This window comes from Mauremys reevesii, linkage group 3 (assembly GCF_016161935.1).
Source record: "Mauremys reevesii isolate NIE-2019 linkage group 3, ASM1616193v1, whole genome shotgun sequence".
Lineage (NCBI taxonomy): Eukaryota > Metazoa > Chordata > Testudines > Geoemydidae > Mauremys > Mauremys reevesii.
The window spans coordinates 189,314,762-189,329,750 of NC_052625.1; the positions used below are offsets into that span (position 1 = coordinate 189,314,762).

The following is a 14,989-nucleotide window of genomic DNA, read 5'->3' on the forward strand; positions in this document are numbered from 1 at the left end:
TTTTTAACTGCATCACCACCCGTGCTGATCGGAGCTCCACGCTGGGCAAACAGGAAATATTCAAAAGTTCACGGGGCTTTTCCTGTCTACCTGGCCACTGCATCCGAGTTCAGATTGCTGTCCAGAGCGGTCAGTGGTGCACTGTGGGATACCGCCCGGAGGCCAATACCGTCGATCTGCGGCCACACTAACCCCAATCCGATATGTTAATACCGATATTAGCCCTACTCCTCTTGTTAGGGAGGAGTACAGAAACTGGTTTAAAGAGCCCTTTATACCGATATAAAGGGCCTCTTAGTGTGGACGGTTGTGGCGTTAAATCGGTTTTAGGCTCCTAAAACCGGTTTAAACGCGTAGTGTAGACCAGGCCAAAGACATGATATTTATTGTCTAACAATGTTCTATCATGGCATTATCTAGGATAGGTATCATATTGCCATCAGTAACCTTTCCTAGTGCTGGCACTTGATAGCTTTTTCCTGGTATTGATTGTTGTGTTCCTTGCTTCTCCCTGTGATTCCATTTCATTGGTTCCACCTTTCTCTGATGACTGGGAGATGACCCATCCAAGCCCAACACAGCACATACCTCTGAATTCCGCCTTCCTAGCTGATATCACAGGGCAACTGTTCTGTGGCGTTCATCCCCCTCTTCAGGGTCTGGCCACATATACAGGCAGATAGCTGGATGACAAACTTCATCTTCAATTGTGACCTTTTGCCAGGTTAGATACTGACCTGTGGTGGTGCCACACGACCTCCTCTTCCTCTGACCTCTTCTGTACAATCTTCTTTCCCTCTTTCTGCTTCCACTTTTAGAGCCACAAAGGGTTTTAGAAATGGCCATGGAGGCACTTCTAATGTATGTATTCTCAGAAGTGTTTATACGTGCTAGGAATTCACAAGCATCCTTGTGCATAAAACCTCTCCCAAATGTCCAAGAGCAAGTGAATAAAATAACAGAACAAAATTAACAGGTTTCATTCACAGGGATGCTCCCATACATGTTGTTTGTGTCATTTACCCATTTCTAACAGCTCATATGAAGTTCCAAACACTAAAGGCAATATAAATTGCATCAATTGTGCAGAAGGGCTGAATGTCAGTGTGAGCGTCACAATATTGGAATTAGGAAGTGATTTTGCATAGCATATAGCTGAATATTGCAGTTTTTTATTGGGTTTATAGTAGTAATATAACTTGTTTCTGGAACCTTGATGGTGTGGGTTGGATATCAGAAGGAACCGGCCAAATCTCCTGACTTTTGTCAGTTGGTACTAAATGCTCTTGTCTGTGACTTTTCTGGAGTCTTTTGACGCAAGCATATTTCTTCTTATCACAGAACTACGTTCTCCTTCTCCTGACTGGCGATCTTGTAAAATTGCTTTGCTCCCCCTTTGTTTGAGGTCTATTGTATACCAAAAAGTATAAAGACACCTTTCAAAATCACTAATGAGTGTGTGTAATAGCAGGCAGTAAATGTACATCATGTATCCAGATTGGGATCTGTCCTTACAGGGATATAAGAAAAGGTTTCTCTTTCCCCCCCGAATGTCTCAGCTACAGCTGGAAAGGAAGGCTTGAAAAATAAACTTTATGATAGCAACTAATATTACAAATTGTAACACCATGGAATAAATCACAGAAGCCATGAAACACAACCTACCCTGTTTTCAGCCAAATGATTTATTCATGAATGTTTGTAATTCAAATGGCTTGTCCATGAATATTCATGGATTATGTCTGTGTAACTGGATATTGTAAGGAAATCTAGGCTAATTACAACAGAGGCTCTCTGCTGGCATTAACACAATGGCAGTGGGAACATTTTGGAAGTTGCAAATTCTTATTGGAATCCCAGCTGCAACAACTTCATGCGGCTCAGTGTATACATAGGTCAAAAAAGCAAATATGTAGTAGTGCTTGGTTGTGGGCTGCTGGCATCTTCCCAGCACATTTGCAGATTGTGCATCATTAAACCATGAATATTACATAACTTAGTGGGACATGAGTAATACACATTCATGCAGAGCCAGCCCTACACACAAGTAAGTCAAATGGCTCTTGGGGCTATGTGCCATTAGAAGCAGTAGGTCAAGTTTTGCTCACAGTTACATTGCTGCATCTCCATTAACTTCAAGTGGGTTACTTTGGTGTAAATGAGATCTTAGGTTGGCCCTGTTATATAGACTCACAAATCACAAGCTGACTTGATTTCCCCTCCAGTAACACCACTGTAGTATTTCCAGAGGCAACTTACAAGGCAATTTTCTGTCTGTTCCCAGTAGAATACAACAGTAATTAGACCCCTTCGTCTTTCCTTTCCCCCAAGCATGAGCTCCTGTGTGGAATTATTCCTAAGAATTCATAGACTGGAGATGGCTGAGGAAGAGCTATGTCATGTATGTAATATTGCTTACACACAAGAGGGATAGCTCAGTGGTTTGAGCATTAGCCTGCTAAATCCAGGGTTATGAATTCAATCCTTGAGGAGGCCATTTAGGGGTCTGGGGATTAGTCCTGCCTTGAGCAGGGGGTTGGACTAGATGAGCTCCTGAGGTCCCTGACATTCTATGAAGAGGGTTGTGCTAAGCAAGATGTAATATCTAGGTTTTTGCTAATTTAGTGAATGGCGAACCGGAAGAGTTTCTTAGGGACCTTATAGATTTTAAGGCCAAAATTTACCACTATGTTAATCTAGTTTGACCTCCTCCTTAACACAGCCCATAGAAACTCACCAAATAGTTACTGCATCAAGCCCATAACTTCTGTTTGAGCTAGTGCATATGTTTTAGAAAGATATTCAAATGTAAAGACTTCAAATGGAGAATCCACCACACCCTTAGGCAAGTTGTTCCAACAGTTAATTAACTTCGCTATTAAAAAATGTGCACCTTATTTCTACTCTGAATTTGTCTGGCTTCAGCTTCAAAATAGAGCTGGTTGAAAAATTTTGTTAGAAAAGGGGACAATTTTTTTCAGCCTGAATTCTGCCAAGAACTCCACTATTGCTCCATTAAATGCAAGTTCCAGAATGTTGTGGAGTCCTGGTTGCCATGGACAATGAAAGACAATTGGACTGAAAATTCAGATTGCCTGTGTCTCTAAACCAATCAAGAAATAACTTAGCAAGAAGTCCAATTAGTGTCCAATGGCAGCTTGTCCTTTTCTCTTATTGTGCCATTGCCATTGTTAAAATATCTTTAAAATATCTAACTCAAAGGGTATAAAATTATATGACAAAATAAATATTCAACATGAACTCTCCTCTTTCCGGCATGTGTAAACTAAAATATGAGAATTCATTATGGTATGGCATGATTAATGAGAATTAACTTGAATTTATGAAATGATATATGTCATAAATAATAATGAATTAGCATTTTCCCATCCCTATGCATATGATCTATTTTTGATGTGATTAAATTAGTCATGTCAATGATTCTTTTTATTTTTTTCCCCGTTGCAGATCATTCTTGACATGAACATTCATCTAACTGTAAGCATTCATATTTCCTTTACAGTGGGGCAGGGAGAAGGAGCAGGATTTTTTTTTTCTTTTTTAGGGGGGAGAGCAAGTTATTTTGCTTTGCTTTTCTTAACTAAGCATCGACCTCTGAGAACCAATGAAAACATGAGTTTACAGGTTTTTAAATGAAGGTATTTAAGAGTCTATGACCCTACACTGGTTTACACCAGATGAGGATCTGGCTTTGGTTAATGGCTTTTCTGTATTTAGAGTTTCCCTGTCTGAAATTTTCTCTGTGTTGATGATTTGTCTGTTCAATACCTTCCTTGTGTTCATAGATGACTTTTTCAGTTAGTTTTGTTCTTGTGTAAATAGCATTTGTCTGCTGACTTCGAATAGCTCACATTTCATGAAAGTTTGGATCAGGATTTTTGTTTGGCCTTGTGATGGGGTGTACAAACCCCACACAGGACAGAAAAGGGGTAAGGAGCTTCCCAAGCTGGAGAAATACCTTAAAAAAGGAAGCAGAGCAGCTCAGTGGGAGGTGGAGGTGAGATGAGCTGTGCTCTGAGCTCCTGAGAAGGAGCACCACAGGAATGCTTGCTGCTTGAGGCCTGGCAATAGTGGCCTGACCAAGCCCACCAAGGAGGGACCTGTGACTTTGCAAGGGTAGTGACTGTATCTTTGTGGTTTAGTTATTTATTTGTACCCTGTGAGAAGAGCGGGGACTGGTAGGAAGTGATACAGGAAGGCAGTCTGAACTGAAGTTTTGGTTTGGGACCACTGATTCTCAGTAACTCTACAGAAGCAGCCCATAAGCACTATTTAAGACATTAACAATAAAAATAATTTTCAAATACCATGGTAAATAGCCAATTGCCAATGTATTTTAATTTATCCTTTGGAATGGCAGTTGTGAATCCATATAATTTATACACAGTAGTCAATTGTGTGCAATTAGCAATGAATCAAAAATTCACTTCCAAAGGGTGAAGTTAAAATGCAATAAAAATTGGGATTGGACAGGTTGCAGCTCAGAGAAGAGTTTGCCCATCTGTCTTGAGACTGTTTCTGAAGTGCATTGAACATTCTCCCCTGCAGCATACATCATTTGTGCTAATGAAGACCTAGACCTGTAAACTCAAAAAGCAGTAATTTATTTTTTATGTTAAACAATGATCATTTCATAAAAATCCAGGTGATTTCATATTTATAATAATGTAACATGTTGTAGAAGGTGTCAAATTTCACCTCATAAATGAAAACTGAACACTTGGCTAACAAAATCAGGAGAAAGATCTGTATTTATCAACTTCAAGTAGTGACATTCTATTTTTAAGTTGTCAGTGTCAGTCATTATCAGAATGTCACCTACAAGAATGATTTGCCACCAAAATAGCTGTTACTCTGTTTCACACTTAGAATGAAAGTAGACAGATTTAATATGAAAGCTTGGACAGAGACTGCTTAATGTTTACAGACCACCCTTCATTGCACTGAGCAGTGTCTTACTTGACGAGTTGTTCCATTGACTGTTCAATAGCACTACTCACAGAGTAAGGCACTGCTCAGTCTGAATAAGGGTTGCAAAATTGGGCCGTAAAGGATCATAAGAGTTGCTTTGCTAGATTATGCCCGTTTTGAAAACCAATTAAGGCAATTACTATGCAATATTTAATTCAAAAGTTCAAAATGGAAGCTATTGCAAGATGTTTTATTGTGTTTCTCATTTCATTAATCTTTCTTTATAACCTGTTTTATTGGATGCAAATTGCAGAAGCACAGTGCCACATTCACATTGTTCAAAGAGCAGTATGAGGGCTCAGGCAACACATGGCAATGGATAATGGTTATGAATAAACCATGAATCGTCAGAATTATTAATAACTGATAAAGACCTAAAAAAGCCTTTAGCTGAACAATATGAAAGAATGAGAGCATGCAAAATACCTTGGAGAAATGTGTCCTCACTTAAAAAGTGAGCATTCCCATAGCCTGGAGCCCTGGATTTAGAAGGTGACTGTGGAGACCAGCTATCAAAAATGGCTTTGGCAGTAGTGACTTCAACAGAGCGTATAGTCTCATGGAGTTTCATAGAATCGAATGGTGGAGGTGATGATAGAAAGGCAGAGACTAGATTGCTTAGGGGATTGGTAATGGGATCATCATGGTATCATTTACCACTTTTATTGAAACTTTCATCAGATGATCTCAGAGAGATTTTTCATAGATTTTTAAGGCCAGACGGGATCATTAGATCATCTAGTCCAACGTCCCAGATAACACAGGCCATAGAATTTCATCCAAACCCTACACTGAGCCCCAAAATGTGGCTGCTTTACAAACTCTAAGGCCCAGATCCTCAAAGGTATTTAGGTGGCTTGCTCCCATTGGCACCTAAAAAGCTTTGACACTCTGGGCCTCAGGCCTGATTCTGTAACACTTACGCATGCCAAGAAGCACTTTCACATGTAAGGAGTCCCATTGATTTTAGTGATTTCTGACATCTGTAAACATCATAAGGCATCAGGGTTGCAGAACTGTATCCATAAAAAATTTAGGACTCAGCTGTGTGTCCAACGCACAGTCCTGGGCAAACGTGGAAGGCCTGGTGGGGACGTATTTCCCCCAGTCATTTTCCTCTTTGTTGATGCTCCCAACCTCCTCCCCAATCTTCCCACTTTTGTGTGAGGAGTTACACATTAAAGGTTTTTGTTCTTTCCACAGGAAGAAAGCTGACCCTTAGATGGCTGCTTCTCTCTACCTAATGGAGTAAACCCTTCTGTTCCCCTGCCCTAGTTTCTGGGTTGCAGACCACAGCAAAGCCTGCAGGGGGACAAGAAAGTACAAATATTCCAGTATTACCTTAGGTGGAAACAGAATCTTAGAGGCTTTCATTTGGATAGCGCCAGTTGAAATCCAGCCCTATGCAGCAGTCACTAACTGTCATCTGATAGCACTTTGCTGAGCTATGTGAAATGAGTGTATGCAAACTTTGTGTGCCAGCAGCAAGGGGTAAGCAAATTGTGCTGTTTGAATGGTGCTCATCTATTGTAAAAATGTGTCTTCTGGAACCAGCCATACATGGGAAACAAACACAAACCACCCTGTTTTCTGTTTTTACCAGACAGATTGCAATCCATCATGGACAATCAATATTTCCATTATCTCACGTTTTTCTAAATTCCATCTTTTCAACTCACAGAATCACTTCTAATGCAGTATCCCTAACTTTAGTTGATCAGGAAAATATTAGCTTTGTGGAGTATTATTCCAATCCAGATTGTCAAGGGATCAGTTTGAGCAGAAACCCTGTGGGGAAGTAACTACAGTGTTAGCTGGCTTGATTCAGCAACACCAAGATTATTAGACAATAACATTCCCATATTTAGAAAGCTGGATATAATAGCCAACCATTAGAAAGCCTATAACTGTATGCAGCACATTTTAGATGCAAGTACACATACTCATCTGGCAACACCACAGATCATTTATTGATCTCATAATAGTTCAAATAGTTAATATGATTTTGTGTTAATACAGGTGAACAAAACATTCAAAGTTTGGATTCTGTTCAGATAAATACCCCAAATTTGGGATACTTAAATTATCTTTATCCAAATTATTTGAACCTCTTAAGACTGCAAAATTTGATAGAAAAATTATGAGAACAGGCTTTCTTGTGAGAATTCTGCTTGCTTCTGTCTTAAGTCAGGCCAGGAATACCGGTGCACACAGAGTCTTTTGTGTGGAATTTCAGCACTTTCAGCTTGGAATCTGGAAGCCCAAAGAAATGTCTCTAATTTGAGGATGTGAAATTAACAGGTTTTCATGTAACTCCGCTTTGTAACAGGACATGATCTCTCAGATAAACCTTCTCAGTTTTGGGTCAGGCCATTTGACCTATGGTAACTGCAAATTCAGTTTTTTACAACTAGTACTTACAAGCAATGAACCTGTGATTGTGTGACATGGAATTCTTTAAAGCAAACACAAATTACAGGGATAATTGAATTGCCTTATCTTATACAGGTGGTGTGAATATAAATACATGAATCTGGTGAGATGTTTAGATTCTACATTGATAGGATGCATATAAGTAAGGTGGAAGGATTGGTAGGATAAAAACATTGTACATCAGTGTGAAGTAGTATATAATTAACGATTCTAAATAGTTTTCCAATATATTATTGGATTAGTTTTTAATGGTGGTTCACTTTATTCTTAAAAATCTGTCTCATACATTTTAAGGCCAGAAGGGACCATCATGATCATGTAGTCTGACCTCCTGCACATTGCAGGCCACAGAACCTCACCCACCCACTCCTGTAATAGACCCCTAACCTCTGGCTGAGTTACTAAAATCCTCAAATCTTGTTTTAAGGATTTCAAGTTACAGAGAATCCACCATTTACTCAGTTCAAACCAGCAAGTGACCCACGCCCTACAATGCAGAGGAAGGCTGTAGAACTCCTTGAATACCTAGTTGTCTGAGCTTCACTCTTATATAAATATATGGACATAGGAACCTAAAACACTTGCAGTGCTTATGACAGCCACTCAAGGATGGATCCTGTTAATTAAAGGAAACAAAAACCAAACATACTGTCAAGCTGTCTTGGTTTCAAGGAATATGTATGTGTGAATTGTGGCATAGAATTTATGCACAATTCATGAACAAATGAGGTGATTTATCTCATGTGCTTAATAAGACAAATAATTTTGAGGATGGTTACAGAGCATGAAAAATTTCATATGGTGAATCTTATTTTATACCTTATTTTAGGAACATTTAAAGGGACAGATTACCCATGGGTAACTAACTCACTCTTCCAACAAGTTGAGGTGGGAATCTGAGTGGCATTTCAAGACATGCTCAAATCTTATGGAAAAATTGGCTATTAGATGTCATACTTCCTGAGATTATCTAAAGCACATGGAGTATGCTGCCTCTTACTGAACAGCTCACATGCAGAGATGGGCAAAAAAGGGATGGTAGAATGGCTTTGGCTTGTAGAAAGAACTTCACTGCTTGGATTTTTCTTTTTGAAACCAAACAGAGGGATGGTTCTGATCCACATTCCATGTTGTTTAATTGGAATTATTGGAATTATTATTAATATTTGAAATTATTCATATTAATATGGGAAACTACCAAACACTAATTTAACTATAAATTCCTTTATTAAATACAAAGGCCAAATGGTACTCATACAATTGCTCTAAACATGGCTAAAAAGCCTAAACAATAAGCAATTTATTAAATACAAACAGTAAGAAAATATAAGCACTTGATCAAAATACTTACAAATTGGCTAAACCTAGGGGTGCTTTGACCCAGCGTGGTCAGGCAGGTATTAGCAATGAACCCTTTAAGAATTTACTTTTTTATTATCCTTTAACAAACAAGTGGTGTCATTGCCAATTACTGACTTCAGCTAAAAACCAATTTGAGATCGCTCACCCTTATTTCCAGTATTAAGCCACAGAAAAGTTACAACCTTTCTTCCCAAGGTCTTTCCTCCCCTCCTTCTTGCTGTCCAATAGTTTTTCCATTGCACCTGGGTTCACTTAGCCTTTGACATTGGTGTTTGGACTGGGAAGGGTCATGCTGTCATGTAAGACAGATTCTTTTTGTCTTATTTAAAACCATCTGCAGTCACCCCTACTGGTCAGAGGCCTTCTTTTTAGAAACTTCCTCTTACATCATTAGTTAGTCTTTTAACCAGCCTTCCTCCCTACTTCATTTCTTCTGGCCTTGGAACTTATTATTTTCAACGCCTTCCTTTTAGTTGCTCGTCAGGGCCTTTCTTTACAACACATATATTTCCTTAACCAAACCTAAGCTAACCCTAATTCTTTAATTTCATATTTATCCTACACCCTAACTTTAGAATGGAGGGGAATTACCATCCACCCCCCCATTTTACCTGACACCTTCCCCTACAGATCTCAGGGGTAAAGGTTCAGCTAGGTGGTTCTGATTTTGGACAAACTCTACCCAAATGCCAGCAAACTGCATGCTTTGGGGATAGCTAAGCAACTCAAATGATCTGTAAGTACAGTACACTGCAGATGACATATTGTTTATGCTTCTCATAGCATCACTCGTGTGAAGAACTTCCATATGTGAAGGGGACAAAAAAAATCAGAGATAAGAGGAGAGAGCTGGACAAAACAGCACTTTGCACAATATTGATGGCAAAGGTGCAACATAGTAAGAGAAATTAGCCAAATATTCCTGAAATTAGCCAAAAATCCTGCAGTGTGAAATTTCTCATTTTCTCTGAATCTAGCAAAACTGGCACTAGTTTGTGTGTAATCGTATGGTAGCAAACTTCAAACCTCTATGATTTTTTTTATTTTTCTATTTCATTTATATCAGCTATACTTTCACACTGCAGGTCCCCTTCATCCATACTCAACCCCACATAGAGACATATTTTCACACCACAGTTTTTATAGCACATAATTTTCCCACTTTTTTGACTTCTCACTCATCTTAGTGATTGTTATGTTCGCAGCATACAAACAGAGAACTTAGACAAATCTTAAAATACAGTTGCTGGAGGGTTGCATTGTAACACAACTTTATTTCTTAAAATTCTGAATGATAACACACAAGGACACCAAAATAGAGATAGAGATAAAGCAGGCTGCTCCCAAACACAGAGAGGCACAACTCACCCCACCTTACTCTAGTCAGGCTCTCTCCAGAACTGACTCTGATCAGACACATCCCTGCAATCAGGAACAAGAAACCCCTTAGAAATTCAAGTGATTGCTTGCAATTTTAACAATTTTCAGTACACCATCATAGATTATTTAATTTTTTATCCACAGATCTCAAAGCACCATGCAAACCATAATTTAGCCCCACAATATCCTGCTGTGGTTGATAAAATGATTATTCTCATTTTACAGGTGAGTAAATTGAGGTGCGGTGAGTTTTACCCAAGTTCACACTGTGGGCAAAAAATACCAGTTTTAGACACCTAATTTGAGCACCCAACTGTAGGATTTTGACACCCATTAGAAAATTGGGCCCACTGTCAGTGGCTGACATGGCGCAGGAACCCAAGTATCCTGATTTCCAGCTCAGTGTTCAAATCACCCCTGATTCTTTCCTGGTTTCTACTAGGTGAAAAGCACAGTCTACACCAGCTACTAAGCTTAGCTAGTTTAAAGCTTTAGTAAGAAAATTTTAGGCTAATATATCATCAGCTTAATAAAGCATAAGTGAAATAAATAGTGCACTGATCAGATATCCAGCCCTGGTACACAAGTGGGCTGTTTCTTTCACCATCAGATTCATGCTGGTCCAATCTAGTGTGAATCCTGAGTTGCTCCATCCTTCACTTTGTTAAGCACACATCCTTTATACATTGTCTTGTAACATCACATCAGGAACAAATAAGTAAAAGTACCTTATTTATAAACATTCTATTCTAAATATTTTCCCCTATACCCATCAGAACAATAACCCCAAATCCATGTCCTGTTATTTGTCCTGCTAAAACTCTAATACCTCTTTATCTATCTCTTTTTAAAAATTGCTATCCTACTCTTTATTCAATCCAGCTGTCTTTTCATTACTCTCATGTGTTCCATTATTTCTGACAACCATTGTCTGTGCTTCTTGGGGCCGTGGAGTTGCTAATCGCTAGTTCTGTCCAGTCAGCATCCGTCCTCCCTAGTCAGTCTTACTAGGGAGATCTGCACCCAGCTAGTAAATCACACTATGATGGGTTTCCCCCACTTCGTGGTGCCGCCTGGAACTGGGGTACCACTGAGCTGGCCTGACCCACCAGCCTGGGCTCCCTTTATAGTGTACTGGTGAGGTAAGCCTGGCAAGCCCTTTCCCAGGCTTCAGACTGCACTTTACCAGCACACATATAGATAGGGACACACTCAGCTGCAGCTACACACAGATGCTGAGATCAGCTCTGCATGGGAAGGCTCAGCTAAGGCACCTCCCAGTTCCTAAGGCCTCCCCCACCCTTTGGAGTGTAAACACAATATTATCCCATTTTGTGCTGCACAGAGAACTGTACAGCGTAAGCTCATGAAATTCGCCCCCTCCCCAAATGTAGAGAGGAAAATACACAATTTGCTGCCCCAAGTTATGATTTCTGCATACTGGTTTTAGACAAAACAAAAACAAGTTTAACTACAAAAGATAGATTTTAAGTGATTATAAGGGCTAGCAAAGAGATCAAAGCAGATTACCTAGCAAATAAAACAAAACACAATCTAAGGTTAATATACTAAATAAATTGGTTATAAGTAGCTAATTCTCACACTAAATGTTGTTTTAGGCAGTTTGCAGAGATTCTTGAGGGGAAGCTACGCTTGCTTGCAGCTTAAAATTCCAGTTATTCCTTTCACAAGTTAAAAAAACCCTCTAGGCTGGGTTCAGCCCTCCTCCCCTAGTTCAGTCTTTTGTTTCTCAGGTGTTTCCAACCATCTTCTTTCTAGGGCGGGGAGCCAGTGAAGAATGAACGATGATGATGTCATTCCCCTGCCTTAAATAACTTTAGCACAGGGGTGAGCAACCTTTGGCACGCGGCCCATCAGGGTAATCCATTGGCGGGCTGTGAGACAGGTTGTTTACATTGATCATCCTCAGGCATGGACCCCTGCAGCTCCCAGTGGCCATGGTTTGCCATTCCCGGCCAATAGGAGCTGTGGGAAGTGGCGTGGGCCACAGGGACATGCTGGAAACTGCTTCCTGCAGCTCCCATTGGCAGGGAATGGCGAACTACGGCCACTGGGAGCTTCAGGAGCCATGTCTGTTGATGGCCAATATAAACAATCTGTCTCATGGCTCACCAGTGGATTATCCTGATGGGCCACATACTGAAGGTTGCCAACCCCTGTTTTAGCATATGGCGGGAACCCTTTGTCTCCCAGTTTGATTCCCACGCACGGTCAGTGGAAAAATACTAGTATTATGATGGAATCCAGTACCAGGTGACTTGGTCACATGCCTCTGTAGGGCTACAGCAGCCATGAGACAGAGGCTGTCTGTAACGGCCTCAGGAAGGCTTCCCAGGAAGACTCCCTGGTGGAAGATTAGCATCTTCTAAGACCTATTGTTCTCCCTAATGGCCTTTCCCAGCCAGCCATCTAGACTCATTGCATTCTGCCTAGTGGGCATTCCCCAGGTGTAATAGATGCTTAGAGATATTCCTAACTTCAGATATAAAAATATTACATGTATACAAATAGGATAATAATATTCAGTAAATCATAACCTTTATATTGACATCTTACATGACCTATCTTGCATAAAATACATCATAGTTATACCAAAATCTTATCCTAACAATATCGCTATGAAGAATATGGGGCGTAGTGTCACACACACATTTGTCAGCTTTGCTTTGCCCTGTTACCTACACAGTCCAAGAATCCATTATAGTAAGACACAAGTCAGATTTCTGATTTTTACAACCTTGGAAGTCATTTTGCAGAATGTTGAGAGTTGTGTCAACAGGACACATACAGAAAGTCGAAAAAAATCCCTTTTGTATTTCTTATAACACTGTTAAATAAATATCTATATCTAACACCATTCAGTATACATTTCTTTACTCATTTCCCTGCACAAATTCAAGTTCAAGTAGTTGTAAGTTCTAGTTATTCTCTGTGAGGGTGGTGGGGGTTTACACATTTTAAAATTTGCAACTGACCTTAATGAAAACTTGCCCTCCCTTTGAAAATTTGCTCACCAGGTGAGCTGTCCCATGCCAGCAATGCTTGGATAGTGCCGTGCTCAGATTTTTTCCTAAATCTTAATTGCTTTTCTGAGAGACAGATTCTGTTAGGCCTTATGTGGATGACACATAAGGCCCAGACAGAACTGGAATCCTTGCATTGGGAAGAGCCCACTGCTCCCTCCTTAATCTTCTTGGGGAGCCCAGTACCTGAATCAGGGATAGGGATGGAAGGAGTCTGGCCTACATATCCATGCCCGTGGGATTGCCCATGGTGCAGGACTGGCACAGGGCAGGAAGTAAGCTTTGCACTGTAATTGGCTGTAGTAGCTGTCATGCACTCCCACTGTACACCAGAGAGCTCCAGTAAATCCCTCTTGAGCAACGAACCTCTGTTCTGTCCTGTTACATGCCTTAGAGCCATGATCTAACCTATAATGTTCTGTGTAATTTTAGGAGGCAAGAGAATCCAATTGAAAATGTAAATCTTCTGTATCTTTTCATACAGCACTTGGCAACCAGGCTGATTTATCTCATACATATTCATTAACTTTGAGAGCTTTTAGTCAATCATTTGACATTTAATTTAACATACTTGTATTATTAACCCTGAAGACTTATTTGCAATTCTTAAAATCACTCCTAATTGTTATGGGGGAATAACAAAGATTATTAAAACTATGTGTGAATGTACTGAGGAGTCTTGTTGGTTTCTATATATATGCTCACGCACACCCTACATAACTGTGTACACACACATCTGTATTGTATATCTCTATATTGGTTTTACACCCTTGAGTCCAATTCTATCCTGAGTTACATTGCTGGAATGCTACATGTCATCACTAAGGCTACCTGGGCATATATCAGGGCAGATTTTGATTCGTTGTCTATAATCCCAATAAGGAGATAGGCCCTGATCCTGCAAGTCTTTGCAGATGAATATTGGCAGGATGACGGTCATATTCTCAATATAGTGATGGACAAGTCTGAAAGACTAGCAAAGAATCGTTTGAATAAAGCTGTAGCAGTATGGCTTTTAATCAACATCTTGAGGTTGGAGATCATGTGAGAAAAGTTTCTCTTACAAGATCTCTGTTACTTCCTCCTTCCAGATCAGCAGAATACGCCACAAGACAAGAATGGACTTTCTCATACGATATTTCATTACTTCCGTTTTAGCCCCTGCTGGAACCATGAAGGGCAAAAGGGGTAAAAAAAAATAATAATAATTCAAATGTTGCTTACCGTAAAAAGTTAGGTTTGAGTTTTTGGCAAAGATTCTATTGTTTCCCTTGTTTGTACAGGGCCACCAGCCCACTTTAGAAGTCTGAGAATCATAACTGTAATAACTAACAAATAAATGATTCAGTTATTTCTTATTTCTATAGAGACTCCCTAATTTAACAGGCTAATGTATCTGAATGATTTTAGCCCTATACTTGAAACCTAAATAGAAAAACAAATGAAATATGAGCAAACAGAACCATTCCACATCTTAAAAAATAAATAAATAAACCATATACATTTGAAAGACCATCCACTAACACCATTATCCACTCAGCTACTTTCCCTAGAACCTGACAAAAATAAAAGCCAGTTTTGCATTAATATCCCCATCCTGTCTTTTTGCAGATAGCCAGCACTATCCCAAATATATGTGTGTGCTTGAAAGATTAGTCTTGTTTCCATGTGCATAATGTATCAACATCATTGCACAGCTCCAAGCGTAGTTAATTTTTATTTAAAATGAAGAAGCATAATGAAGACTACGTGCTGGAAATGTCATAAGGAACTGCTTG

The 14,989-nt window shown here is 39.6% G+C and overlaps 1 long non-coding RNA gene across 2 annotated transcripts; it reads left to right on the plus strand.

Annotated features, from left to right (window-relative positions):
- The first annotated feature begins 3,086 nt into the window (after positions 1-3,086).
- LOC120400247 lies at positions 3,087-14,399 on the plus strand. Of its 2 annotated transcripts, none has more exons than XR_005595639.1 (4): positions 3,087-3,309; positions 3,469-3,498; positions 6,196-6,483; positions 14,303-14,399. It is a non-coding gene; the product is annotated as an uncharacterized LOC120400247 (long non-coding RNA). The 2 variants fall into 2 exon arrangements; XR_005595638.1 differs by lacking the exon at positions 14,303-14,399 and adding an exon at positions 7,853-8,072.
- The last annotated feature ends 590 nt before the right edge of the window (positions 14,400-14,989 follow it).